This window comes from Mus caroli, chromosome 4 (genome assembly GCF_900094665.2).
Source record: "Mus caroli chromosome 4, CAROLI_EIJ_v1.1, whole genome shotgun sequence".
Classification (NCBI taxonomy): domain Eukaryota; kingdom Metazoa; phylum Chordata; class Mammalia; order Rodentia; family Muridae; genus Mus; species Mus caroli.
This window is the reverse complement of record NC_034573.1, coordinates 7,717,168-7,733,934: the sequence shown is the minus strand read 5'-3', so window position 1 is coordinate 7,733,934 and position 16,767 is coordinate 7,717,168. Positions and strand designations below refer to the sequence as shown.

Here is a 16,767-nt window from a genome sequence, read left to right as displayed (position 1 = left end):
TTAATCCCAGCACTTGGGAGGCAGAGGCAGGCGGATTTCTGAGTTCGAGACCAGCCTGGTCTATAAAGTGAGTTCCAGGTCAGCCAGGGCTACACAGAGAAACTCTGTCGAAAGAAAGAAGGAAAGAAAGAAAGAAAGAAAGAGAGAGAGAGAGAGAGAGAGAGAGAGAGTCTTTCTCCCTTAAGTTGCTTTCATCAGAGTATTTTTATCACAGCAACAGGAAAAGAAACCAAGACAGAAATTGGTACCAAAGAGTGTAGCCACTCTTATGATGTACCTACAGGGTTCTCAGGCGTGAAACTGTCTCATTGCTAACTTATAGGATGGTTTAGAACTCTAAGTTGGGAAAGCCCTTAAATGTTGGCAACAGAACTTACAGAGCCATTCTGGGGGGTGGGAGAGGGCTTAGGAGACAGGAATGCAAAGATAAATTAGGGCATGAGAACCCAGCTCAAGTACTTCATAGGGAAACAAGGAACCTGGCATGAACTGGGCTAACGCTCATTCTTGTGATATTTGACCAAGAATATGGCTTCATGTTGCTGGTATCTAGAATGAAGTTTAATTTAAAGATAAGGGACCAATCTGTTTGGCAGAGGATATTTCAGGACAGGAGAGCATCAGGCTGATACTGTTGTCTGTAATGGTGGGAGATCGAGACCACTGAGGAGAAATTCCCTCTGTAACCAGACAAGAAAGGGGTCCTGAGAGGGAAACCTCACCTTTGGAGGCCCTATCTTATGAAGATCCAAATTAATTTAGAGGAAGAAAGTCTGGGCTGAAAGTGTTTGAAGGGCCAGCTGTTTGCTGGTGGAGGCGTGGCTGGTGGGGTCAGGCTTCAGCCACAGCTGGCCATTAAGCTCTGCAGTAGAATCCATATGGTACTGGCTTCAAAAGCGTGTGAGACATAAGACAAGTGCATCAGAGCTTTGCTCCTTGAATTTAGACAGAAATTAAGCTCACACAAGAGATAGGTGGGCTAGAGTCTCTACAAAGAGGTCTTGAGAGGCCACTGTTTGAGGCTGTGAAGATTAAGTCTAAGCTGCAGTAAAATTCCAGGATACTGGAGAGGCCAGGACCATAGCACATCTACCAAAGAGAGTCTCGGGCACCGAGGGGGGCAGCTAGCTAGGAGAGAATCTGTATGTGTCACAGATGTCAGAGCTGGAGGGGTGGCCCCAGCCAGCTGCATCACCAGACCTGAATGCTGGATACACAACTTGCTGTTTTCCCTTCTGGATTTTGGTTTTGCTTTGGTATAGCTGGCTTGCTGCATGTTGTTGTTGTTGTTGTTGTTGTTGTTGTTGTTGTTGTTGTTGTGCTTTGGATCTTTCATTTCAGAACAGGAATTTTTATTCCCTGCTGTTATGTTGGAAATGTGTAACTTGATTTTTAACTTTTTTAAAAAGCTCAGGTAAGAGACTTTTAAAGTGTTGGACTTGTTAAAGACTTTGGATACTTTAAATAAAGTTAAACAGAATGCTTTTCTGTACTATAATGTAGTCATAAGCCTACACAAAAGAGTGGAAGGTTACGACTTGCTCTATGTTTGAGTATCAACCTGATAAAGGGCAGAGTTGCCGTGGGTAGTATTAATTGTCAGCCTGACAGAAACTAGAGTCACCTGACAGATGGACCTCTAAGCATGCCTGTGAGAGGTAATCTTGAAAGTGTTAATTGATGTGGGAAGATCCATCTTTCCTGTGGGTGGGAGTCTTCCCTGGGCAGGGGACCCTGGACAGTATAAACTGTTGAGCCCCAGCCAACCTTTTCCTATTGTGTATACAGCCCAGATGCTTCAAGCTCCCACTGCCTTGCCATGTTGCTTTCTCTACCATGATGGCCTGTACCTTGAACTGTGAGATGAAATAAACTTTCTTCCTTAAATTGCTTTTTGTGAGAGCATTTTTTATAACATTAGGAAAAAAAGCTAAGCACTTACCAAAAAGGAAATCAGTCCATTGACATTTGGGCTGGAATTGCTACAGTCTTGGTCATTTTCTAAGGTCCACTTGGTCCTCGGGGTGGTGCCCTAAGGAGAAGCTGGAACTCTAGGAGGTGGAGCTTTGCGGAGGTCTTTAAGTCATTAAGAGCAAACCCTGGAAAGTAATAACAGAACTGACCCCTTCTTCCTCTCTCCCCGCATCCCTGAGGTGAGCACATTAACTCTACTTCACACAGGCTGAAAGCAACTGGGACAACTTGACTGTGAAGTAGGGCCTCCCGACCTGTGAACCAAAACATACCTTTTCTTCTTATAAGCCAACTATCTCCTACTATTTTCTTATAGTTACAGAAAACTCACTAGTAAGGGAGTCCAAGCTATGATAACAAGCCAAGGAAAATCAAGCAAGAAGCATGAGCTGATGTCCCTTTAGACTGAACTCTGGGTAGTCCATATTACAGTCTAACATCTTTGGAAGCCTCTTCAGAAGATGTGCTGCAGTAGCTGGAGGAGATAGAAGGCTGTAAGGGCCAACCTTGTCTTTAGAAAGCATGGCAATGATATGGATTTTTGAGATAAGCCAAGATGACTATGCTGGACATCTGGGGGGCTAAGTCAGCAACAGATGACTGACACCAAATGTAGGGTTATGGGTTCCGTGTCTCCTTGGCTTCTTGGGGAAGCAGGGCATGGGAGTTGACCACTCTTACCCCATGCCATTGCTGGGCAGTAATGAAGCCCCAGGACACTGCTCCAGGGGTGGGGAAGCACAGTGATAGTCAGAGCTGGCTCAGCGGTCCCTGGACCTGCAAGGAGGCCGGGCAGTCTGGTTCTTAGGCTCTTGGACACCCAGGCACCACTGGAAGCTGCAGAAGAGCTGAGAATGGAGTGGGGGCCCTATGGGCTGGATCTAACCCAGGGCTGAAGGGAAAAGGTGAGCTCTGGCTGGTTCCACAGGAGGAGTCCTTGGCTTGACACTGCAGGCTTGGCTTGAGCTTGATGGCAGCCATGGCTGGGAATGCAAAGAGGCCTTCTGCAGGAGATTAGATGGCAGCTCTGCAGGCAAAGGCCATCTCCATGGCTCCCCACAGCAGATCCTGATGCAAAGAGACACTCTGTAGTTTTAAGACATTTATTGTCATGGTGGAAAGTGGATGTGTAAAACCATACCCCACTTTTGAGGGTGGGCCTGAGATTAAACACCTTTTGCAAGGAGGAGTGCCTGGGAAGAAAAGCTTATTAGCTAAGCCCTCCAGGGCTCTAGGTACCTCATTAAAATGGAGATCTCTGTCTTGAGCCTACGTGACTGCAGGTCACACCCTCTACATGTGGAAGGGCTTGGGGCATTGCCCTTATGTAACTGATGGCCACAAATCTATGGGGGGTTGTGACTAGTGACAGGGGCTTAGTGTCCAGGAGCAGGCAAAGAGCCTACTGTCCCTTCAGGGTCTCTGGAGCTTTGAGCCTTAACTCAACTGAAGACCAAGTTAACTTTTACGGTCCCACAACCAAATGTCCTGGGAACACAAAGACAAATGGTGATGTCATCTGTTACATAACTAGTCCTGGCAAAGTCCCTTTTTTGTATGATCTTCATACAAATATGGCCTTGAGGTCAGAGGCAAGTACCTTTACTTTTTGTCTTTGTCAGCCAGCCTGTGTAGGCTTCTGGGTGTTTACCTGAAGCCTATGTGCCAGTTTGTGTGGTGTACCTATACCTGCATGTATGTGACTCATGTACTGGGATGTGCCACATTTATCTGTCAAGTGCCCTAGGTATGTTGTATCTCTCTTTGACTGTCTGTCTATGACTCCTCACTTCCCCTTCCATCTCCCAGGCTCCTGTGACTCTCCCCCTTTCTTGGCTTTAGCGTTCAGAGTATCCCAGAACACAACCTACCTTTAACACTTATGTAATAGGCAGAAATCTTTTAAACAAGCCTCCTCTACTTTCTTGGATTTGGGGAGTGTCCCTATAGAAATAAAAAACACAAATGGGGAGAGAGGGAAGGGTAGAATGGCAGAGAAAGACTGAAGTTTGTTTGCATCAAAGGAACAAAGAACTCTTGGACCAAAAAGATCATCCTTCCATATGGAAATAATAGAAGATATCCACAACAGACTGCAGTGTGAGGGATAGGATGCTCAAACAGGCGATGGCTACTGCATCCCGTGTACTGTGGGGTAGAGGTAGTACCCCAAGAGTACCTTTTAGTTTGATATATACACAGGCGTGTTGCAGTACAATGCTCCCCTCTATGTCCCACCCAGAAATGCCAATTAAACTAAGATCCTTTTGCAGCATTCTCATGATGTTGAAAGCATGACTTCTTTTTGACCGCTATCCTTTGCTCAGATTCATGGGTTCTTGTGTTTAAAGGCTTGGTCCCCAGCTGGTAACACTGTTCTGGAAGGTCATGGCATCTTCAGACATGGAGTCTAGGTGGTGGACATAGGCCACTAGGGCCAGGCCATAGAAATTATAGCCTGGTCTTGCTTACTGAGCCACTAAGATGAGAGCAAGCCATATTGCTTGATCCAGCAGCTCCAGCTACTATTCCTTTCTTGCCAGATCAGACCTATAGCCCTCTAGTTTGTGAACCAAGACAAGCCCTTCCTATCACAACAAAGCAAAAAATAAGTAACACACCTTGTTTGCATTCTGGTGAGCTTTAGGAAAGCTCTTTGTGCCTGGGGTGACTTCAAACCTGCTGTCTTCTGAGTCTATTAAGACAGTACACAAGGAAAAGAAAAACGTGTAAAGTCAAAGACAGACTCCAACCAGAAGTGTATGCAGTGAGTTATTTAGCTTCTCAGTCCCCTCCATTTGAAAAGAAGATGATTTCCAAACTACTATGGTATATATACAACGTAGTCTTGACCAAGAGGCACTGAGTCACCCAAACAAGCTCGTGGTAAGGATGATGGTGATGATGGTAACAGTGGTGGTGGCTTTATGCTTTTATGGAACTGGGTCTCACTGTGTAGCCAAACTCACCATGTTGGCTGTGTTGGTTTAAACATGAACAGCCCCCACTGGCTCACACATTTGAATGCTTGGCCATTAGAGAGTGCTGCTCCTTGACAGGAGTAGAAGGTGTGGCCTTGTTTCAGAAGGTGTGGCCTTTTTGGAGAAAGTGTATTACTGGGGGTGGGCTTTGAGGACCAAATTCTCAAGTCCTCTGTCCCAGTGTCTCTTCCTGCTACCTTCAAATTTGGGGATAGAACTCTCAGCTCCTCTAGCACCATGTCTGAGTGTGTGCTGCTATTCTTCCTGCCATGATGAAAACGGATTAAATCTTTGAAGTTGTAAGCCAGTCCCAATTAAATGTTTTTCTTTATAAGAGTTGTCATGGTCTTGGTGTCTTTTCACAGCAATAGAACATTATTAACTAAGACATCAACCAAGTTGTCCTTTAACTTGCAGTGATCCCCTGCCTCTGCCTTCTGAGTGCTAGAATTATAGGCATGTACTGCCAAACCCTGAAGGCTTTTTAAAAGACTTAATAATCTATTCTAGACCTAACTTCCATAAAGACATCACATTTCACATGTGTCATGTAAACCTTCTTGTACCTAGATGCAAAGCTTCTCAAAATCAAGTATTATATTTTTAATCACATAAAAGGCCATATGCCCATAAAAAGGAACATACTGACAAATGAAAGGGAATCTCTAAAACATCTTGCTAAGTGGAAGAACTCAGACTCAAATGCTGTTAATTATGTAATTATATTTATCTGCAAAGTCTAGAAAATAGAACTCTATAGATAATGTTTGCTTGCCATAATTTCTCATCTGAGGAGCAAGCATGAGATTTCCTCCTGGAGTGATAGGAATAAGATATGTAGGGGCTGGAGAGATGGTGCAACTGTTAAGAGCACTGGCTGCTCCTTCAAAAGACCCGGGTTTGATTCCTGGCACCTATGTGGCAGCTCACAACAATCTGTAATTTCTGTTCCAGAGAGTCCGATGCCCTCTTCTGGCACTCTCAGGCATTGCATGCATGTGGTATACAGCCATATGTGGAGAAAAAAATACCCACATACATAAAATAAACATTTTTTAGCCTTTAAATGTAAATGAGATTGTGGTGATAATACACAGCTGATATTCATAAGCACTGAATTGCATGATTAAAGATGGGGTGAACTATGGTATTTGGGTTGTGTCCAAATGAAACTTTTAAAAAATTCTATGTGTTTTTCATGGCCTCTAATAAATATAACAATCCTAGTGTAGGGATGGGAGAAATGTGCTGTAAAAGAATTTCAAGCAGTTAGTTCTTGCTCTTACCCAATCCCTCCCTCCTCAGGCCCTCTGATCCCATTCTATCAGCCACCCCTGGGAGTCCCTGGGAATTCAGACTCCGGGGCTCCACTGGGAACTGTGATTTGAATTTAAAGTTGGTGAACACATCCCCGTTTAAGAAACACTATTCTAGGTCACTCTATATGAGGTCTGTGCCCTCTCAAAGCCTTTGTCCTTGCCATGCCTTGACCTTCTGTGAATCCAACATTTGATAGGAATCTTTTGTCAGAGAACACTCTTGTTTTCCTGAAATCAGGTAATTGGAAAAAAAACCAAATAGCCTCTCCTCAAATTAAAAACCTATCTTATCTGTTATAAACAATACTAATTACTGTTGCCTGTCTGCTTCAGTGGAGTAACCAGATGTTTATGCACGGCTGCATCCAAGAAGGACGGCCCTCACCTCCATTTCTGGATGGACACTGGAGAAGCTGGTGCCCATTGCCTGTGCTGTGAGGCCTCCCCACAGTCTGTCGTGTTGGGAGGAATACTGATATTCCTCTCAATAATCACATTTAGCATAACTATCAGATGGTTGGCAGTGTGCGCTGGAAAACAACCTAGAGGTGAGCAAGGCTCTGTATTTTGATGCAACAAATGAATAATTCATCAGGAACCTGGCTTCTAAATGGCCTGGTTCTGGTGTGAAGGACTAGCAGAAATGTGTTTTAGAAACTGATTTGGGGAGAAAAGCTAAAGGCTGTCACATCCACCAAAAGATGCTGGCTCTGAACACCACCCTCAGATATATGTATAACAAGACTTTCCTTTGAAGTTTTTACTCTGAAATGTGGGAGACATCATTCCTCTTAAGTCAGAGATTTGACAGTCCCCAAGTAATAAATTGTTTGGAAAATAATATGTTCCTTTAGCGTGACCTTATCTTATTAGACAAGTATTTATTTGTTTTTGTTTATTAATAGAGTATCATTCTATAGTCATGTCTATAGTCCTATTATGTAGACCAAGCTGGCCTGGAATCTGTTGTGATCTTCCTACCTCTGCTTCTCGACTGTTGGAATTACAGGAGAGTACCACCATGCCAAATGTATGGAGAGGTGGAGGGTAGAACACAGAGCTGTATGCATGCAAGGCAAGCATAATACCAACTAAGCTATATCCCCAGCCACTAGGTAAGGCATTTTAAAAGTCCTCTCCTAGTTCATTATTCACAGTAGCCATCCAACATAAGTCTGCCATTCTTTGGTCCCATGAATACCTTTTTTTGATCTAGCTGCTTCTTTGTTTCATTTTCCCACTCATCAACAGTAGTTCCAAAAGAGGATTGGGAAAAGAGGAAAGGGCAGTAAAATTAGGTTGGTTATCTCTGCCCCTTTCCAGTCCAGAGACTTGATGGACAATGACAGGAAAATTTTGAACCAACCTTTAAAACAGAAGCTTTGACAGGGCATGGTGGCGCACACCTTTAATCCCAGCACTTGGGAGGCAGAGGCAGGCGAATTTCTGAGTTTGAGGCCAGCCTGGTCTACAGAGTGAGTTCCAGGACAGCCAGGGATACACAGAGAAACCCTGTCTCGAAAAACCAAAACAAAAAAAAACCCCAGAAGTTTTGGGGTTGGAGAGATGGCAAAGATGGCTCAGGGGACCCAAGTTCCATTCCCAGCACCCAGGTGGCTCACAACTACCTGTAACTACAGCTCCAAGGAACCTAAGACCCTCTTCTGACCTCCACTGGTATACATACACAAATGATATACATTCTCATCCTCTCTCTCTCTCTCTCTCTCTCTCTCTCTCACACACACACACACAGTGTTTTTAAAAGTCTGGAAATTAATACAAATGACATTCACTTTCTCTTTCCAAGCATGAAGGAGTTCTAAACTCTGAGGGAAAAGTGGGAAATGTTTTATGTGTGTTACTTTCTTGTGGAGGCATGGGAAGAAAGAAAGAATAGATTCCTGAGCTTTGGGACTCTCTAGCCAAAGATCTTGCATCTTTAGGGGTGGGGTCTGAGACAAGCTGGCCAGAGCTGACAGTCTCCCAACACCAGAGGAGGCAGTCCTACAATAGCCCAAAAGCAGCCCACTCTACCTTTGTTGCAGTGATAAAATACCAAAAGAAACTTGGAAAGGAAAGGGCTTATTTGATTTACACTTTTAGGTAGTGATCAATAATCCATCACCAAGGAAGGTTGGCACAGAAACTCAAGCAAGAGCTTGAGCATAGGAAATGGAGGAATGGTGCCTACTGGTTTGCTGTCCATGGCTCAAAACTGCTTTCTTATATGTCCCAGGAGCTCCTGCCTAGAAATGGCACCACCCAAAGAGCCATTCTGGGCTCTCCCACATCAATTATTAATCAGTAAAATGCCCCACAGACTTGCCTACAGACCAGCCTGATGGAAGCAGTTCTTTAATTGAGGCTCTCTGTTCCCAGGTGGCTCTAGTTTGTGTCAAGTTGACAATAACAGACCAAGGAAAGTCTTAAGGGTCTTATGATGTCTCTACACAACATAGAAAGATCATATGGCTCTTATGGCCTGGTTTTACTGCCAAAGCGATCAAGAAACACACTCCCGCACTCCGATGTGGGTGACTGCAAGTTCTTGTAGCATTCTCTGGTTACTGAATCCCAGTAGAGCCCTTTCGGGAACTCTGCTTAGTTACCATGTAAGCGTCAGTACAGTTAACCATGCCAGTCCTGTTAGGCTCGATCTCAGAGATCTCGACAAGTCTCAAAAGAGAAGAAAAACAACCATCTTTAAAAACAAAACCAAAAAATCCAAACTATAGCAACCGTGGGTGAAGAAAACTATCTCAGTGGTAGTGCACTTGCCTCTCATGCTCGAAGCCCTAGGTTCAACCCAAGCATTGAAAAAAAGATGGGGGCGAAGGCTAAGACCATGGCTCAGCAGATAAAGTGCTGTCCATGCAAACATGAAGAAGAGAGTTTGGATGCCCAGCACTCACATAAAAGCTAGCAGGTATGGCAGTCCACTGCTAACCCCGTTGTTTGGGACATAGAGACTCAATGCCAGGGGCAAGCTGGCTTAAGAAGACTAGCCAAATTGGCAAGCTCTGTTTGCATCAAGAGATCCTGCCTCAGTAAACAGAATAATTGAGGAAGACACTGGGCATCAATCTCTGTCCTCCACATGCACAGGCATGAACAAATACACACACACACACACACATGCATACCACACACGTATCCATGAAATGATTAAGTATACAGCATCAAAATATTATCTTCCTGTATGAAAGATGAGATAGCTCATGAGATGGCTCAGTGATTAAGAGCACTGGCTGCTCTTCCTGAGGTTCTGAGTTCAACTCTCAACACCCACATGTCAGCCCACAACCATCTATAACTATAGTCCCATGGGATCTTATGCCCTTTTGTGTTGTGCTGACATACAGGTAGACAAAAAGCCATATATGTAAAATAAATAAATAAATCTCTAAAAAAATATGAAAACAATTTATATTTTTCAAAAAATAAAAGAAAGATGATCTGGCAATCCATGGATACTGAACATTATAGCTCTATCAGCTGCAATGCATAAGTCTGAGGAAAGTCGGCAGCTCCATAATTTCCTCCCACACTGTCATTCCTCCAGGGTTAAGGGGTCTTGACGACAGTGTGTAGCAGCAGACACTGCAAAGACAGTGTTCTCTATTCTCCACACCGACTGGACCTGCGCATGTGTGCCTGCCCTACAAGTGTCATTCACCCTGTCCTTTAGCTCCTTCCCTGGGAAGTCAAAAGTTAGAGACTTGGCTCAGAGATAGAGGTCAGGCTGCAGCTGGTCAGGACCAGACACACATGGAACCAACTTCCTAAGCAGCATGGACCCGGGGTGCAGGGCTGCGAAAGCATAGGACAGAGAGCACTACTTGGCAATTGATGGAGCCACTTGGCAGGTTATGAGTCTCCTCTGAGCAAACAAGAAGAGAACTAAAGCATTTGAGGGAATTTGTGTTTGGGGAATGGGCAATAAAGTAAATATCAGTAAGACAGAGTAAGAAAAGCAACTTTCCTAGAGTGAATAGAAGCTGATGATAACCGGGGGCTGGGGGAGACAGGTCAACTTGCATTTGGCACCATAAAAAGGAGTTATCATGTTTCAAGGTTAAAGAAAAATCTCTTATGTTGATGTAGAGATTTGCTTTGGAAACTGAAGGGTAGTTTACTGCTGTGATAAGAGAAAAACAAAAGACCGGACCACCTAACAAAAACCCCAGTGCCAAACACAAGAAGCCCTCTTTTGAGATGTAGCCAGAATCATTGGCTTAAAGACTCCCATCTTATTGCTGTTGCCATTGGCTACACTACAGAGGTGGAAGGTAAGTTTCTATTGGTGAAGACATCATGTACTTCAGAAACAGACCCCAAGGGACCCTGAGCCCCTTGGAGTACCCCTGCAGTACGTAGTCTAGTAAAGGAGACAGAGATAAACCAGCCATGAACTATGGAAGAATACATTGAGGGTACTCAAAACAGTTGAAAATGCCTCCCAGAAGATGCCCCCATGTGCTAACCCTTAGAGCCTGTAAACACAGCCTTCTATGGCAAAGAGGAGGGAGGGAATAGGAGGGCAGTCTTTATAGATGTGAGTAAGGCTCTCAAGATGGAAGATTACCCTGGAGTGGAAGTGGATCTCAAATACAATTACATGTCCTTATAAAAGGCAGAGGGAACACTGGCACCGAGGGAAGGCAGGGTAATGTGACCACAGAGGCAAAGCACAGAATAAGGTAACCACATCCAGAGGCAATGGGGCAGGGAATCCTGGCAGCTGCTGAAATCTGGAAGAAGGATCCGAGTTCCTCAGTCATTTCTGGAGGGATTATGGTCCTTGATTCACACAGCCCAGAGCCGATTTCCAGTACCTCTCCTCTACAGCTGTGATAAAGTAGACCTCTAATCCAGAGTTTGCATGGTTTGCCAGCTAGGAGAAATGAGCAGACACTCTAGAACGCTCCTGGGAAAGTGTCTGCTCAGGAATCTTGGGTCAAGCTTAGGAACTGATCCTGGCTGATTTAAGCAGAAAGATCCCCTGGAATTGATACTGACTGGGGATGGGAGGGCTCCTGTGGTGGGCCAGTGGCCTGAGCCTGGATGGGGGAGTAAGCTTAGCCACGAGGAGGGTTCGAAAAACCTCAGCTGTTAATGTCAGGGGAAAGCCTGCTAAGAGGCTACTGCCCATGTCATGAGAAAGAATTGTCCCGTAGCCATCCCTCTTTCCTTCATGTCACTTGTGACCCGTGCAACTCCTGAAAGTATAATCTGGTCAGACAGAAAGCCTCTCCTCTCTGTCTTCCTCAGTTTAGAAAAAGGAGGGAAGTTCCAAAGGGACAGCGGGAATTCTTCCTAACTTTAGGAAGGTTCAACAACCAAAACCAATAACAATTGCAACAAAAATACATAGCAGGAGACAGCCAACCCTGGTATGATTGGCTTTTGGGGAAAGGGGCTGTGAAAGACAAGCCAGCCTGAGCATTCATAGAACTGAACTGTGGCATGTAGGTACACATGCACGTGCAGGTCATATTCACATGTTCTCTGAGCTGGCTGCCATCCCCCTCCTCCCATTTTCACATCTCATTATTGCAGTCTTGAGCAGGAAATGTAAACCAAATCCAGGGGCCCTTGCGAAGGGGAAAGAAAAATGCAGGCTTGACACAGGAACACCACATATGGCTATTCCACACCTGTGTCCTTGGAACTTAAGTCAGCATCCCCAGAACATCCCGGAACTAAGAGCAAACACTGCCATCGCTAAAACTAATTGTGTATTGGGTTGCCTAGCAACTCTGTGCTGTTTATGTGACTAACTCCTGCCCTGGACACATGTGAGTATACCTTTAGCTCTCTGGAGAATGTAACTGAGTCATGATTCTACTTTTATGAAATCAGGAAGAGTAAAAGCATTATTTACATATGGGCTTGTCTATGGACCCTGAAATGAAGCAGAGTCCTAGAAGCTGCAGGTAGGGTGACTCAGAAGACTAAAGGATGGAATGTTTCAGAACAGGCTGGAGATGAAGTTCACTGATGTCAGCCTTCCAGTGAGGTCTGCTGAGTCTCTCAGCCTGGTAACCGTGGGGGTCCGAGAGGAACCACAGTCAGTCACTTTCTGCCCTATGTCATTGTTCTTAAACTGAGTGTTGTTCCTGGGAACAACATAAAGCCAGTACCCTATGGGTAAGATTAAAAGAAAATTTACCAAACATTTAAAACAATGGACTCTGTCATCTTCTCCAGCATACTGTTCGTCAGTCTTGGTCTGTCTCTCCATTGCCTAGATGCCTTCTTGGTCCATCAGAAGACAACCAGGGAAAGATGTCAAATGATAGCCCTGTCCTTAAGCAGTTCTGTGACATACTTGCAAACTCAGAAACTAACAGTACTTTACAGGGCTGCTTGGTAAACCTTAATAAAATATACATCTGGCACACAAGCACAGTCCTCCAAGCTGTTTCCATGGCTCAGCAGGGAGAGGCCTTTGCTTTCAAGCTTTCTGACCTGAGTATTGTCCCAGGACCCACACTGTAGAAAGAGAAAGCTGATTCCCACAGGCTGTCCTCTGACTTCCACATGCATGCTGTGATACACACACACCTCATACACCACAAATGAATGTTAAAAAAAAAAAAAAACTTAGAAATATCTCTCACCCCTGTTGACCTTGTCTGAGATATTTCACCTGTTCATCTCTTTGTTCTTCAGCGCAAGTGTGTTCATAATGCTTATGTGATAGTGTTGGTTGTCAGTTTGTCAGGACAGAGTCCCATGGGTGGGAGAATCTTGAGAGAATCAGTTGAACAGAAAGACCAGCCCTCTATGGCTTCCCTCTATTCCCTAACTGGGAAAGACAAAACCCGGGATAGCATAGCAGCCTGCATAGGCTCATTGCTCTCTCCTCCTGACTGCAGACAAAATGTGGCCAACTGCTCCAAGCTTCTGACAAGTCCCCCACCACAAAGGACCCTCGCTGGGAACTGAGTTAAAATAAAGCTTTTGTCTCTGAAGTTACCTTGTGTGTATCACATCAGCATGAAAGGAAAGCAAGCAGTTGCTCTTAACCACCATCTTGCAGAATTCTCAAGAATATTAAAGAAGACAATACATTTATACCTGGTATGGGAGGCACATCAATAAACATTCAGTAACTGGGCAAACACTCTTCTGTTTCTACCCCTGGTTTGCTCTCATGCGGATTAAGCTAATATTTAGAAAGTGGATATTATATGATAATCTCTCAAAAGAAAGGCAAATTTCTCTGAGTTACTAAAGTTATGGTTTTTTAGGTTATTTTATTTTATTTTATTTTATTTTATTTTATGTGTGAATGTCTTCATGCATGTGGGGGTTCTGTCTGGTACCCAGAGAGGCCAGAAGAGGACATCAGTAGCTATTTAAACCTCTATATTTAAACTAGATGTCTATTTAAACCATTATATAATGAACTTGTTCAGAGTTTGAAGGGTGGCATTCTTGTATTCCAAAAAATCACAAATTTAAATATGAGGAGTATTAAAAATTCAGATTCAGTTAATAAAGTAGTAAAGCATATACCATAAATAAATTCTATATATATGGGGCATATGACAGAATATTTTAATGAGTTATACCTCATACATTTAAAAAGTAATTGACTTAGATTATGTTAAAATTTGTCCTTATTGGACAGTGATAATGCTTTAATCCCAGCACTTCGAAGGCAGAGGCAGGTGGATCTCGGTGAGTTCGAGGTCAGCCTGGTCTACAGAGTGAGTTCCAGGAGAGCCAAGACTACAGAGAAACCCTGTCAGGAAAAACAAACAAAAAAAATGCCCTCATTATTGAATTTTAACTTTTTACTTTGAATATAGAGCTATCCATATAAAGATCATCCTGCTGGCTAATGTTTTAGACCTGGTGCTTTTTCTTAAAGATTTATTTTTATTTCATGTGTCTATGAATGTCTGCATGTGAGTATGTGGGTATGTACACCACATACATGCTTGGTGCAGAGGAGGCCAGGAGAGGGTGCCATGCTGTGGGACTGACATAGATGGTTAATAGCTGCACTGTGCAGGTGATGGGGAACAAACGAGCATCCTCAGTGAGAACAGAGTCTCGGTCATGGTCACTGCTGCTGTATGAAACACCAGGACCAAAGCAACTTGGGGAAGGAAAGTGTTAGTTCAGCTTAAGCTTCCACATCATCATCAGAGGAAGTCAGGACAGGAGCTCCAGCAGAGCGGAAACCTGATGCAGACACCATGAAGTACTGCTTTACTACCTTGCTCCGTGGTTTGCTCAGCCTGCTTCCTTACAAAAGAACCCTGGACAATTGGTCCAGAAATGGCACCACCCATAATGTGCTGGGCCCTCCCGAGTAAATTACTAATTAATAAAATGCCCTGCAGGTTGATGTACATCCTGACATTATGGAGGCATTTTTTTAATTGGGGTTCTTTTCTCTCAGATGACTTTAGCTTCTGTCAAGTTGACATAAAACCAGCCAGTGGAACCAATCCCATGTCAACTTAACCCACAAACATGTTGGTATTCTTTTCTCTTTTTTTTCTATTTTTTTTTTGGGGGGGTAGGATGGGGATGTTTTGAAGTAGGGTTTCTTGGATGTCCTGAAACGATCTGTAGATCAGGCTGGCTTCAACGTCTGCCTGCCACTGCTTCCCAAATGCTGGAATTAAAGGCGTACACCCTTACTGCTAGGCTTAACACATGAACACATCCCTTCTCAATTAGAACCTTTCCTTTCTCATTTATCCTGAAGATGGTATATTAATATTCATTATATGAAACATAATAACTTTTAAAATCCCAGTCTATACAAATTCAAACATATTAAAACTCCAGTCTCAGTCAGAGAGAGCCCATTCCAGAGAGCTGTCACGCAGCTGTTGGTACCTGTTTTGAGGAAATACAGAAGGCAAGCTTACAGCCTCAGTGGTGAAAGGTTTTCATGTCAGAGCCTGAGTGAGAATTCTTGCAGTCATTGATACCCTCCCTTCTTCTCCAGATAGAAGAGACCAAAAAAGTGTAAGCCAAGATCTGTTCATCTGATTGATAAAGTTACTAATAAGCCAAAATATCTGTTGTTGTCAATGACAGTGTGACAGACCAGTTCTGTCTACAAGATACAAGATACCCTTTCTGATTGCCAAGGTTAAGGGCAAAGGGAACAGAATCCAGACAGCTATGGTCAACATGATTGATGTTACAAAGGCACTCAATTGGCTTCTAATGTATCCCACTAGGTATTTTGGTTGTAAGCTGGGAGCACAGACCTAGTTTGATGTTAAAATGACTGTTAACATTGTGGATGGGTCTCATGAGGTGAATAAGCAGCAAGACATGTTGGATGGATTTAAAAAGTCATTAAAAGACTCTTCTCTCCTGAGTGTGAGAGTTCTGAAGCCGATCTACATGTCTTTCCAAAGAAGCAAGCAATAGGTAATTCTTGTAAAGCCTGTGGGTACTGAGGCATGCTTATACACATCATAAACTCGGTACATTCAATCTCAGAAACCCACCTGAGAATAATGTCAGTGGTACAGGGAAGAAAGGAAAGGAAAGGATGAGAACACTGGCTCCACAGCCAGCAATGAGACACCACCACCTCCACCACCAAGTAAAATTAGTCAACAATAGAAGCTGTGGAGGAGGAGGAAGAGGAGGAGGAGGACAGTTGCATGGGAGGGGAGGGGGCGATACAACTGAGGTGCAGAGTGGATAAATCCAGTGACCATGCAAAATGTCTGACACTCAGCAAGGATTTGGCAAGAACTGTAGGAGGGCATGAAAACATCCTGTTGGATAAGAAGACAGCGTTATTGATCCATCTGATAAATTGTCAATGAAGCTGAAAAACTGGATGTAAAACCATGGGTCCTCTTGTTTTGACCAAAGTTCTCTTTAATGAGAAGATGTGAGAGCAAAGCAAGAAATACAGGCGCCATTTCCCAAGATTTTGTCATAACAACAAAAAAGGCTCAGGGGCACCTTCTTCATGGAAAGGAAAGGATGACGGAGATGCATCAAGTTTAGCTGATCTGTCATAGGTGCAGTGCATGGTGCCAAGCCTCGACATCTCAGCATGACTCCTTCAGACCTGGGCCTTCAACTGCTACTGAGGTTCTCACCAATGGCCTCTTCTGGCCTCTCACATGGCCAGTCTCAGATGTTCTCTATGACCCCTTCATGCCTTCATAACCGCACCACTTACACTGGGTGACCCTTAAACTGCCAAGTCTGGCTGCTAGCATGAGGTACAACCTTGGCCACCTCTGGAACACAGCTCTGTGTGCTGACTCAGGAAACACTTCCCAGAAGATGTCACCTTCTTTTTTTTTTATTTTTTTAATTGGGTATTTATTTCATTTACATTTCCAATGCTATCCCAAAAGTCCCCCACACGCTCCCCCACCCACCCACTCCCACTTCTTGGCCCTGTCGTTCCCCTGTACTGAGGCATATAAAGTTTGCACAACTAATGGGCCTCTCTTTCCACTGATGGCCAACTAGGCCATTTT

General features: G+C 44.0%; 1 pseudogene; it reads left to right on the top strand.

Moving 5' to 3' along the window:
• LOC110292387 overlaps positions 1-16,282 on the top strand; it is a 50,331-nt pseudogene extending 34,049 nt beyond the window's left edge.
• The last annotated feature ends 485 nt before the right edge of the window (positions 16,283-16,767 follow it).